The sequence below is a fragment of the Eumetopias jubatus genome, unplaced genomic scaffold, assembly GCF_037043125.1.
Source record: "Eumetopias jubatus isolate StellerSeaLion01/CBP00866 unplaced genomic scaffold, mEumJub1_p1.0 scaffold_16, whole genome shotgun sequence".
Classification (NCBI taxonomy): Eukaryota; Metazoa; Chordata; class Mammalia; order Carnivora; family Otariidae; genus Eumetopias; species Eumetopias jubatus.
In genome coordinates this window covers 87,214,045-87,220,436 of record NW_028274822.1, presented here as the reverse complement: position 1 = coordinate 87,220,436, position 6,392 = coordinate 87,214,045, and positions in this window count along the sequence as shown.

The following is a 6,392-nucleotide window of genomic DNA, read 5'->3' as shown; positions in this document are numbered from 1 at the left end:
TTTGTTTTGAATTAGGTACTCTAGGTCCAACAACTTAAAAAGACTGTTTCTATGTTCCTAGACAAACCTGACTTGTTCATGGGTATGTATAATTTCAGCACAGGCATACATTTATATTTTGCTTTTGTACCTCAGTATGAATTCATACTGGATTTTCCATATTGCTTCATGATCTTATTTTAATGACAAGAAAATATACCTGAACCAGATTTACCATGATTTACTTAACCATCCCTTGGTCATTTAAATTATCCTTTTTAGTTGTTTAAGATTTTTTTTTTTAAAGATTTTATTTATTTGACAGACACAGCGAGAGAGGGAACACAAGCAGGGGGAGTGGGAGAGGGAGAAGCAGGCTTCCCACGGAGCAGGGAGCCCGACACGGGGCTTGATCCCAGGACCCTGGGATCATGACCTGAGCCAAAGGCAGAGGCTTAACAACTGAGCCACCCAGGCGCCCTAAGATTTTATTTGACGGGGGGGAGGAGAGAGAGAGAGATTGAGAGCACGCACAAGCATGGGGGAGGGACAGAGGAAGAGGAATGAAGCAGGTCCCCGCTGAGCAGGGAGCCCGATGCAGGGCTTGAGCCCAGGACCCTGGGATCATGACCTGAGTCGAAGGCAGATGCCCAACAGACTGAGCCACCCAGGCGCCCCATTTAAGTAATAATAATGGTCACTTATCCATCCTTCCCACTTATGACCATGGTATAGAGGCTGCGTTATCTGTTGCTGAGTAACAAATTACACCCAAACTTAGTTTAACAAACGTGTATTATCTCAGTTTTTGGGTGTCAAGAATACAGGAGCAGCTTAGCTGAGTGGTTCTGGCTTGGGAACTGTCAGGAGATTGCAGTCAAGCTGTTGGCCAGGACTGCGGTCACCTGAGACTTGACTGGGGATGGCTCACTTCATGTGCCCTTCTGCGTTGGCTGCTTAAACATCTGCATGATAGGACAGCCAGCTTCCCCTAGAGCTGGTCATGTGAGGAGGAGAGGGAAACCTAGAAATCCCCTCTTGGGGGTGATGTGCCATCACTTTTGCCATTGTGTATATCATGCAGACCAACCCTGGTATGATCCAAGAGAGGGCTACTCAAGAGCCTGCACATCAGAGGGTGGCTGCCGTAGGTGCCTTCTGATGTTCTAGCCATCTGCTTCCCATTCCTTTCTTTGCTTTCGTATTCTGGGTCTTAATCTAAGAAGACCTTTGTTGCAGGAACAATTAGTCACATCCTTTTTATATAGAAACATTTAATTTTCTGTGCATCCCAAATTATCTTCCTGGGTTGTAGGAATAAAGAAAGATAAATTCTCTTTATAGATGATCCTTACTGGTTTCGGAACTTTTCAGACCTCTTGCAACTGAACTGTACTGAATAAGAAATGAAACGATGCTCATTCTTATGACACAAGAAACCCTGGTTAAGGGCGCCTGGGTGGCTCAGTTGGTTAAGCGACTGCCTTCGGCTCAGGTCATGATCCTGGAGTCCCGGGATCGAGTCCCACGTCGGGCTCCCTGCTCAGCAGGGAGTCTGCTTCTCCCTCTGACCCTCTTCCCTCTTTTTTTTTTTTTTTAAAGATTTTATTTATTTATTCATGAGAGACAGAGGGTGGGGGAGAGAGAGAGAGAGAGAGAGAAGCAGAGGGAGAAGCAGGCTCCCAAGGAGCAGGGAGCCCGATGCGGGACTCGATCCCAGGACCTCGGGATCATGACCCGAGCCGAAGGCAGATGCTTAACCATCTGAGCCACCCAGGCGCCCTGACCCTCTTCCCTCTTGTGCTCTCTATCTCTCATTCTCTCTGTCAAAAAAAAAAAAAAAAAAAAAAAAACCCTAGTTAACAGCAATGACAACCCAACCCAGGATGGCTATTACCAAAAAAAAACAAAGAAAACCCAGAAAACAAGTTTGGTGTGGATATGAAGAAAAAGGAATCATTTTGTATAGCTTCTGACAATATAAAATGGTGCAATCACCAAAAACAGCCTGGCAGTTCCTCAAATTAAAAATACTATATATTCCAGGGGCACCTGGGTGGCTCAGTTGGTTAAGCGACTGCCTTCGGCTCAGGTCAGGATCCCAGGGTCCTGGGATCGAGCCCCGCATCGGGCTCTCTGCTCGGCGGGAAGCCTGCTTCTCCCTCTCCCACTCCCCCTGCTTGTGTTCCCTCTCTCACTGTGTCAAATAAAATCTTAAAAAAAAAAAATATTCCAGCAACTTCACTTCTGAATATATACCCAAAAGAACTGAAGCAAGGACTCAGCTATTCGCACATCAGTGTTCATAGCAGCATTGTTCACAACGGCCAAAATGTGGAAAGAGCCCAATCCATCAACCGATGAATGGATAAACAATATGGTATGTACATACAATGGAATATTCAGCTTTCAAAAGGAATACAATTCTGAGACCTGCTAGGACATGGGTGAACCTTGAAGACCTTCAGCTGAGTGAAATAAGCCAGTCCCAAGAAGGCCAATATTGTACAAATGAACATACCAGAGGTACCTAGTATAGTCAAGTTCATAGAGCTAGAAAGAAGTACAGTGATTACCAGGGGCTAGAGGGAGATGGGGAATGGGAGTTACTGCTTGAGTTCAGAGTTTTCAGTTCTGGAGATGAATGGTGGTGATACTTGCACAATGGGAATGTATTTAAGGCCACCAAATTCTACACTCAACTATAGTGAGAATGAGAAATTCCACATGTGTATTTAATCACAATAAAAAAAAACTTTTGGAACAACCACTTTGGAGAACAATCTGGCAATATCCAATAAAATTGAAGATGTAAATACCTATGACCCCCCAACCACAGAAGAATTTCCTAAATTGTCATAAATGTATACAATGGGATGCTATACGGTGTGGAAAAATGTTTCAAACTATATAATCTAGCAAGGATCCATCTCAAACTTAACATTGACTATAAAAAACAAGTAGCAGAAAATGTACCTGTAGGGGTGCCTGGGGGGCTCAGTCGTTAAGCGTCTGCCTTCGGCTCCCGTCGTGATCCCAGGGTCCCGGGATCGAGCCCCACATCGGGCTCCCTGCTCGGCGGGAAGCCTGCTTCTCCTTCTTCCACTCCCCCTGCTTGTGTTCCCTCTCTCGCTGTGTGTCTATCAAATAAAATCCTAAAAAAATACCTGTATATAAATATTTTTTTTAAATTCATGGATCTATACATATGAGGTAAAATAAGAGGCTAGTAGCTACCCTCTGGAGAAGCAAATAGAGAAATGTGATTGAGGAGAAAGGACACATAGGGTTTTCAATTGTGTCTGTGATGTCTGTCCTTAGCCTGGTCATTATGAATGTTGTATTTTCGTTCTCTCTCGCTCTCCCTTTCTCTTTGTGCCTGAGATAGTTTATTAAACTCCACATAGGAGCAAAAAAATAAGAGGGGGGGGGAATAAAAGACCAAAAGAGCCAAAGCTCAAATCAAAATAACCAACCTCTTTTCACCCTCCACCTTTATAACACACAAAAATATCAACCTTATAAAGATATATAGTATTTTTAAAGTTATTTTTATCTTCTCTCCCCAAAGCAGGGGTTGTGTCTAAGATGGGTTTTTTTTTTTTCTTGTTGACTCTTGCTTGGGTCATGTTGGGCACTTAGTAGATGATGGTGACGTCAGGCTGTGAGGAGCGTGACAGCTTTACCTGTTGCCTTGGGGAATAATTCCTCCCCTGCCCACACATAGCTGCATAGCATATGCCATGGATACCCTGTCATCAGGTCAACACATTTTCTCCCAGCTCTTCCAACCGAAAATATGTATACTTCTACTAACTTGTGTTGAAGAGCAAGAATTCTAAACTTAAGGCTAGCTGATTTTAAGGTTCAACTATGTGAAGGTTACTTTATGCCTTCCAAATGGTTCCTGATGTTGTGAAACAGGAGATTCATTTCTCCGGCGGTAACAATAGTCCCATTGAGAGAGCAGCCCTGGCACATGCATACGTCGCTCATGGTTTGCCAGAACAAAATCTTAGTTAACCCACAAACATTACAGGCAGACGTAGGTGTGTAGAGAAACCCAAATATCAGTCAGCCAAAAGGAGGAAAATGTGCAAGTCCACCCGCACATTAAATTGACAGGTTTGGCACCAATGTAAGGATTTTCTGACGTTCCTTCTCTCCTTCCAGTCACTTTTAAGAGTGATGAGAAGTTTTTAGAGCAGCATAAAACAAGATGTTTGTATGGTTTGCCCTCTTTGGCAAAGAAAACTGTCTTTGACTCGACTAGGTCTGTGGCAGAAAACAGGTTTGAGAAGAGTTATGAAAGAACCAGGTGAGGGGCGCCTGGGGGGCTCAGTCGGTTAAGGGTTCGACTCCTGATTTTGGCTCAGGTCATGATATCACGGTCGGGAGACTGAGCCCCATGTCAGGTTCTGTGCGGGGCAAGGAGCCTGCTTAAGATTCCCTCTCCCTCGGCTCCTGCCCATCCCTCTCCACCTGCAGGTGCGTGCTCTAAAATCCTAAAAAAACAACAACAACAACAAAACAGGCAAGGCTGAGATGTGAATGTTTCAGCTGAGCGTTTTAGTGGTCACTGTATACAAAAGTGACATTCAGAAGTGGGTGTGTTCCCGATGTGTGTTCTTGACTGAGTCACTTCATCCCTCTATATTCTGGAGTGCTCTGACCCTTAACCTTATTCTCTCCTTCTGTGAGGACTGTGAGAAATTTCTGGATAACATCTTAAGCCTCATGGGTGAGAATTTCCTGGAAATACAGCAATTATTCCCAACTTGACAGGTCTACTCTTTTCCTGGAGAGAAAAGAAAAACACTGAGTTAGTACCCTGAACCTAACTTGACTGTTGACATTCCCTTCCTCTTTGCTGTGGACTTTCCTCCTCAAGGCCACGTTTTGAGACCAAGTATAACAAGTTCAGAAGAAGAAAACTACAGAGTGCTCCTTTTGAACTCAATAAAACCTTTTGCTTGCAGATAATATGAAATACTTCTAACTTTTCTACAAGTGTGTGCCTTCCTCAGGAGGGGCTGGAAGGAGAGTGAGAACAGGGTCAGTGGAGCCCAGTCTAATGTATGGGTGGACAACTCAGGCCTTATGTTCTACAGATGTTAGAGCAGAAGCATCATCTTCATACACAAAGCTCATCAGTCAGTCAATAAGCATTTACTGAATGCCTCAACTGTGTTCAGTACTGAGTTATGCGTGAGGTCAATGTGGTATGATGCCAGCCTCGTCAATGCCAGACTGGGAGCCAGGAGGCCTGCCAATCACTGGATTTTGGGAAAAACCAAAAATTTTCTCCTTCCAGGGCCTCAGTTTCTCTATGTGTAAGATTAAGAGGCTGCAGTAGTTAACCTCAGCCTTTAGGTTTCTTCCAACTAGAATGGTCACAGATTCCAAAGGAGGATAAAGAGTTCACAGGCTCCTGAATCTCGAGAGACTTCTAGATAGCTGAGGAGACTGAACAATTGTACCCCACATTGTGTTGTTTCTGAAAGCACAGCTTGGCCCACCTGGGTGCCTAGGTGTCTTCCCCAAAGTTAGTGCAAAGCGGTCACATGAACAGGTCTCTCTGCTCATGATCCTGTGGCCCTACTGCTTTTCTGAGGACTCCCTCCCTGAGTGTACTAAGCTAGTCCTAATCGGGCCTTTGCACATGCTTGTCTTGCCACATTGGACTTCCTACAGGAATGGTGGCTGGTTCCTCCTTTCTCGTCCTTTAGCTCTCCTTAGCTCTCCCCTTCTGAGTGCGCTGTCTTCTATCTCTAAGGTTCTTCTCTCGTCTCTTATTTCAGCATCTCTGTCCTTCTTTACAGTCTCCCAATTTGTAGCCCTTTTACTTGTTTCTCGTTTGCTTCCCTTGTCTGTTGGCTCCACTGGGCAGGGATGCTTCTTGTTTTGTTCAGAACTGGTCACCCAAAGCTTAGTCCACGTAGAAGTTCTCACTATTTGTTCAACGAGTGACTCTGCAGCTCCACAGTTCCGAGGAACCGAAGGCATCTAAAGTTGCTTTCCCCATAAAAATGCCCTTTTTTGAGATTCCCCAGGCCAGGTAGGGCTTAGGCTGCAGTAACTTCTTTCCCACTGCCTGCTTTCTTTGGATCTAGACCTTTCTTTGCCTTGAGGAAAAAGGCTCTATGTCATCACAACGCCTTCTCCTGTGCCGCAGTGACGACATTACTGCTTCTCGCGGCCTCACAAATCCATTCGCAGCTCCTTTCTTTCCCTCTAGAAGCTCCCAACCTTTCCCGGGTCAGCCCTGCTTCACGTCTTGCCCCGGGTCCGGCCTCCTACGTCACGTCCGCCCGCCCGCGCGGTGATGACGTCATGCTCCAGGGTTGGCGTCACGTGCGCCCCCCCCCCCCCACCGGGGACGGGCCTTGAGGGCGGCGCTTCCGGTCGGCGGA